This window comes from Ambystoma mexicanum, chromosome 11, assembly GCF_040938575.1.
Source record: "Ambystoma mexicanum isolate Mex_15411 chromosome 11, UKY_AmexF1_1, whole genome shotgun sequence".
Taxonomy (NCBI): domain Eukaryota; kingdom Metazoa; phylum Chordata; class Amphibia; order Caudata; family Ambystomatidae; genus Ambystoma; species Ambystoma mexicanum.
The window spans coordinates 82,087,988-82,093,987 of record NC_090934.1 but is presented as its reverse complement, the minus strand read 5'-3'; positions in this window follow the sequence as shown (position 1 = coordinate 82,093,987).

Here is a 6,000-nt window from a genome sequence, read left to right as displayed (position 1 = left end):
GTGTAGGAAGAAGTTGATACTTGCACTTCAGTATACTGCACTGAACATTCCCTTAAACAGCAGGTGTGTTTGTTTGGGGGTTTGGATTGCAGGTGGGGGGTGCGGCGATGGGGTTTGTGAAGAACTGGGGCAGCCAGCAGGGAACATAGTTCCATTACTTCTTTTTGTACACTTCGATCCCGAGTTTCGCATCCATACACCAGACTAAAACACAAAGCACAACACCTATGGCATGAGAATGCAGCGAGTCTCTTGTACTCGCCTGACCACCTCTCTGCGCCCATCCACATGCCTCTCTATCATGGGTCGCTTTCTGGAGCTCGGCCAGCTGCCTATCCTGGCCAAATGCACACACTCATTCTAATCCTGCTGACAATTTTCCCATACCTTGGATTTCGGTCCGCAGAGGGCGTTCCCATCACAAGCGCATTGATGCCATACTAATGGGATAAAGGCGCTGTATAAATGACAACCTACTACTAAAGAGATAAGTGACGGGATTAAGGAAGGAGACAAGCAAATGTGTCCCACTGTAACATCCATCAGACTCTGGTTGCTTACTTCTGTGCCCCCATATTTAAAAGGTGTGCTTCTTTAATTCGGAATGCCTGCACAATATGAGGCACTTCCATGGCCATGTCAGAGTAGGTTTATTCAGAGGAAAGCACCTATTTAAAAGAAAGCATCTTTAATTGTCTGCACTGTAATGCGCTAGACTTCTGGAAAGCTGTTTGAATCTGGGTGAGTGATCAACAAGTGTCTATGTGGGTTTGGTGACGGCATGGCGAGGGAGCATGCATTTTATTGGACATTCCCACAGCTTTGCATAGAAACTGAAGAAATACTGTTCGTCTTTTTAAAGCAGGGAATATGCACGGGAATAGACTGGTGCAGGGGCACCTTGAGAAGCAATATTGAGTTGCTCTCGGATGAAAATAAGGATTTGATGAGCAGGAGCTGAAAGCAGCTGCTGTGTATCCAGCATTGCCAATAAGCGCCGGGAGGATAACTCAGGGGCAACGTGCTCGCCTTGGATGCAAGACGATGCGGAGCAACGCAAGCTCGATCCCTGGGGTATTAAGCGTGTTATAAATAACCAATTAAATAAAAAAATGTGAGGCATGACCTTTTGCATATTGTCCCATTATGGATTAACTGTCTTCCAAATTATTCTCAATATTATTTTAAACACATTCCCAAGCACTTTGAGTTATTGCCAGGATACGGTGAGTTGTATTTCTTCACAGTTCGTGTTGTTTACATAAAAAATTATTTGCTGGGTTAAACAACACTTAATTATATTTTTTGTGTTTTGATCCACACGTGTTTTCGAGCATCAAAATCACAATGTCAGTGGGGGTTGTGGGACACTGCGGGATGGGCCCCGGCCGCTACGCCATGGGTCCCTATGCTGTGCTTTCCCTCCATGCGAAAAGTGGCCAGTCCTCCATAGGGGTTCTAGGTAGGGTGACCAGACATCCCGGTTTTCCTGGGACAGTCCCGGGAGATCGACCTCCGTCCCGGGGCCCCGGGAGTTTATCAATTTTATAAACCTCGTCCCGGGATTTAAAGGGTAGGTGGCTACGGTCCCAGTTTTTGCCGGGACCCGATTTCGAAATCCCGAAATTGGGCCCGGCGCAACTCTTCATGCGTGTGAATGGGGCCGTGAATGCTTTTCACCCCCCCCATTTCCTCCCCATCCCCCTCCCCAGCCGCTCTCCTCCAATGAGAGGAGTGTGCCTGTGAGCACACACCCCCGCCCATGCAACAGGCCAGCGACATAGAAGTAGGACAACAGTTCTATTTGCGTTTACTTTAGTCCTACGTCTACGTCTATGGCCTGTCTCGTTTTTTGGTTTTTTTTTAATCTGGTCACCGTAGTTCTAGCGCTTTTTCTCCACTTTACCGCCAACATCGGCAGAATTACCACTGTCAGCCAGTCTGACGAAATCTCAATGGAGTCCTGTGGACTCTGAAAATGGGGATGATCACTGCCCTACCAGCACTTCTAATGCTAAATTAATAATCAGGTTTGGTGGCAATTCAGCAGATTCAGAGCCGAATTACCACCAAATACTTAATGAGCCCCATGCATGAAGTGCCCCATCCCCTTACAAGAGATCAATTGCCCTGACCCTTTATAGGGGTTACCAGGACCCTCTCACTATAAGGGATTTAATGCCCCTGTCACATATGAGGATATAGTGTCCAGTTTCACTTTTTTATAGTTTGTATTTTTTTATTACAGTGTGTTACAGTTTATCAACAAACTTTTCACACTATAATACAACATAATTCATATATGTATACACAACACAATACATCACAATATATCAACACTCAAAACAATATCTAAAACCATCTTGTCACTTGTCATCTGGAATCTACACTTTTGTATTACTACATTAAGATAATATTGGTGTAGCACTCAAAGACTGCAGCCGCGCCTGAACAATCCAATCACACTAGGCAGTTGGCATCCACAGCCATTTCTTTTTAAATCGTAATGGATAATCAACCGGAATCTAGCAAGTACTTCAGATTTTCAACACATTCGTTACTGAAAGTCATAATTCTATTAAAGACACGGAGGCGAAGGATTATGCTTTCTCTACATCTTTACTGTTCAGCAGCAAAGAAAAAACAATATGAAAACAACAATACAAAACTAATAAAAAACTACAATAACCATGAAGTTTTTAGGTTTTGTAGTCCATCTCCATTGGTCTTCAAACTGACCATGTGATTTAAGTAACCAATCAAAAAACAGTCTTCAAATAAAAGCTCTTGTCCTCTTTCTATTCCTCCTCTTTCTTTGGTCCTGCGAGGATGTGTTCAGTACTTCTTCGAAACTCCATCTGCATCCTGATTCAGATCCCGGATTGCTTGTTATCTGTCACCAATCCTACAGAAACATAAATTTAGAAAGGTGACTATAGACCGAAGAACGGGTGGGACAATCGTATACATAAGTACAATAAACTATAACTTCAATAAAACTAATACGAATATTTTCTCATAAACAGTATGAATAACACATAAACACATGATAAATATCAACTTTACATTCATATGATTGATAGGGTGGGATAATCCTTTGCCTTTGTGTCTTTAATAGAATTATGACTTTCAGTAACAAATGTGTTTAAAATCTGAATTCTATGTCAAGACCGGAGGCTCGGATTATGCTTGTTCAAAGCTTACCTACCACCAACGATGTCGCACTTTCCATGGTTTTAAAATAGAAAGTTTTAAATGTCGATTCATTCGACCAATCTGCAGCCCTCATAATATCCTCTACTCTGGCTCCTATATTATATGCTTTAGTAGCCATCGCTCCTCTAGAGGAGTGGGCACCATATCTCTCCACATCTATGCCCGCTTTGACCATCACCCATCTAAGCCATCTAGCAATGGTGGCCGGTGTAACCGCCTTATAAGGTCTACAAATCGCTATCAATAATTGTGACACTCCCGGGGGCCTAACCTCCCTCGTCATCTCTTCATAAGCCTCTATGCATCTGACTGCACACAATTTTGGTTGGGTTGGAAAAGACTCATAGGAAATAGATCTCAAACCTGTTTTGGTCCTCTTTGTTATAAGGAAAGTCACTCAGTTCGGAGATCTACTCTTCCTGTTAACTTCCAGAGCTCTAACATCAGAGGATCTTTTGAATGCTAAAAGACATAAAAGCATAGATAACTTGCCTGAAATCGCTTTCCGTGACAACTCTTGATTATCCGGCCAAGATAAAAATAGTTTCAAGACTTTATCTACATCCCACAACTGATTATACTTAACGCTAGGGGGTTTTAACATCCTTACTCCCTTTAACAATCTACAGATCAAAGGATGTTCACCAATCGCTACGCCCTCTACTCTAGGGAGCCCCCGCAGATATTGCAGACCTGGCTGTGTTGATAGTCCTGTAAGCCTTACCCTGCGCTGCCATCTGAGCTAAAAAATTGGCCACATGAACTAAATCTGCTCTATCGGGATGAATATTCCTTTCCAAGCACCAGCTATCCCATCTATCCCAAGCTGATCTATAAGCCTTGTGAGTCCCTGGGGCCCATGATTCGTTAATGATGCTTTCAGCCTAATTCGATAGTCCTGGCCTAGCCCAAGATCTCCTGAAATCGCCCATGCTATTAGTCTGAGTCCTCCTGACCTCACTAGCGGAAGACTGCGATCTCTGGGGGCTCGAATGATAAATTCTGTGTCTGGTAGAACTACCGGGTTGTGATATGTCAGTTCCAGTAGACTGGGAAACCACGCCTGCCCCTTCCAGTCCGGCGTAATCCGAATTATGGATGCTTTTTGGTGTCTCACCTGCGCTAGCGTCCTCGCTATCATGGAGAAAGGAGGAAATGCGTAATTCGTCTGTTGTTCCCATGATTGAAGGAAGGCATCTGTCGCCTCTGCTTCCGGGTCCGGTCTCCAGCTGAAGAACCGAGGAAGCTGTTTGTTTAGCCTCGATGCGAACAGATCGATCTGGCAAGGACCCCATCGTGTCATAATTTTCCGGAACACTACCTCGTCCAGCTTCCAATCGCTGGCGTCTCTGAGGTATCTCGAGTTCCAATCGGCCACTTCGTTCATCTGACCCGGCAGATATTCTGCCGTCACTGAGACTCTTCTTTCCAGACAGAGTTCCCAAAAATCTTTCGCCAGTTCTGCCAATAACCTGGATTTCGTCCCCCCCAGTCTGTTGATGTACCTGACTGCGGAGACATTGTCCATCTTTAACAGCATGCAACATTGTGCTTTCTCCTGGGTCCAGCATCTCACTTCAAAGGACCCCGCCAACAACTCCAGACAGTTTATGTGGAGCCTTGTCTCCTGTTCTGACCACCTGCCCCCTGTGGACAGGTTCCCGCATCGGGCTCCCCAGCCCCATCTGCTGGCGTCGGATTTGATAATAAGGTCCGGGGATGAACCAAATATGGCTCTCCCGTTCCATGCATCCATATGAATGAGCCACCATTCTAGCTCCTCTCTCACCTCCTGCGAAATATTCACTTTTAATTTGTAAGAATCACCCCTCCTGAGGTGAGAGATCTTCAGCCTCTGGAGTGCTCTGTAATGCAGGGGCCCTGGAAATATCGCTTGAATTGATGCTGCCAGACGGCCCACCAATCTCGCGATGTCCCTCAACGATAGTTCTCCCTTCGCTAGAGTATGTCCCAACTGTTTCTTGATGTCGTTCACTTTGTGAATGGGTAAACTGAGAGTTCCCTGTAACAAATCCACTATGAAACCCAGAAACTCTATTGACTGGACGGGTGCTACATTGGACTTCTCCCAATTTATCAGGAAGCCCAAACTCTCTAACACCTCTATAGTTATCTGAACCTGTTCTATTAACGTTTCCTTCTCTTGACACATCAGACATATGTCGTCTAAATAAATTATCAGCCTTATCCCTTGAGCTCTGAGATGAGATACTACAGGTTTCATCATTTTGGTGAAACACCAAGGTGCCGATGCCAGGCCGAACGGCAGACACCGAAATTCCCATATCATACTCCCCCAGATGAACCTCAGAAACCTGCAGTGTTCTTCTGCTATGGGAATAGTCAGGTATGCATCTTTCAAATCTATTCTGGCGAACCAATCTCCCTGAATAAGGGTATCTCTCAACAGATGTATCCCTTCCATCTTGAAATGTCTATACACTACGAAACTGTTTAGGCCTCTCAGATTTATGATTGGTCTCGTCTTGTGTCTTCCTTTCACTATGAACATATTGCTTATGTAACCTCCTACCTGACCTGTAGCGGGTCGTATAGCTCTTTTGTTTACCAAATCCCGTAATTCTCTTTCCAGCAAGGCCCTGTCTTCCTTGTTCATCTCTAAACATTTTGGCGGTACTCTTTGATGAGGTGTTTCTATCAAATCTATATAAAAACCTTGCGCCGTCTGAAGTACCCAGGGATCCCCCGATATGTTCAACCAATTTTGTAAAAATTGAACAGTTCTCCCCCCTACCTCTGGGG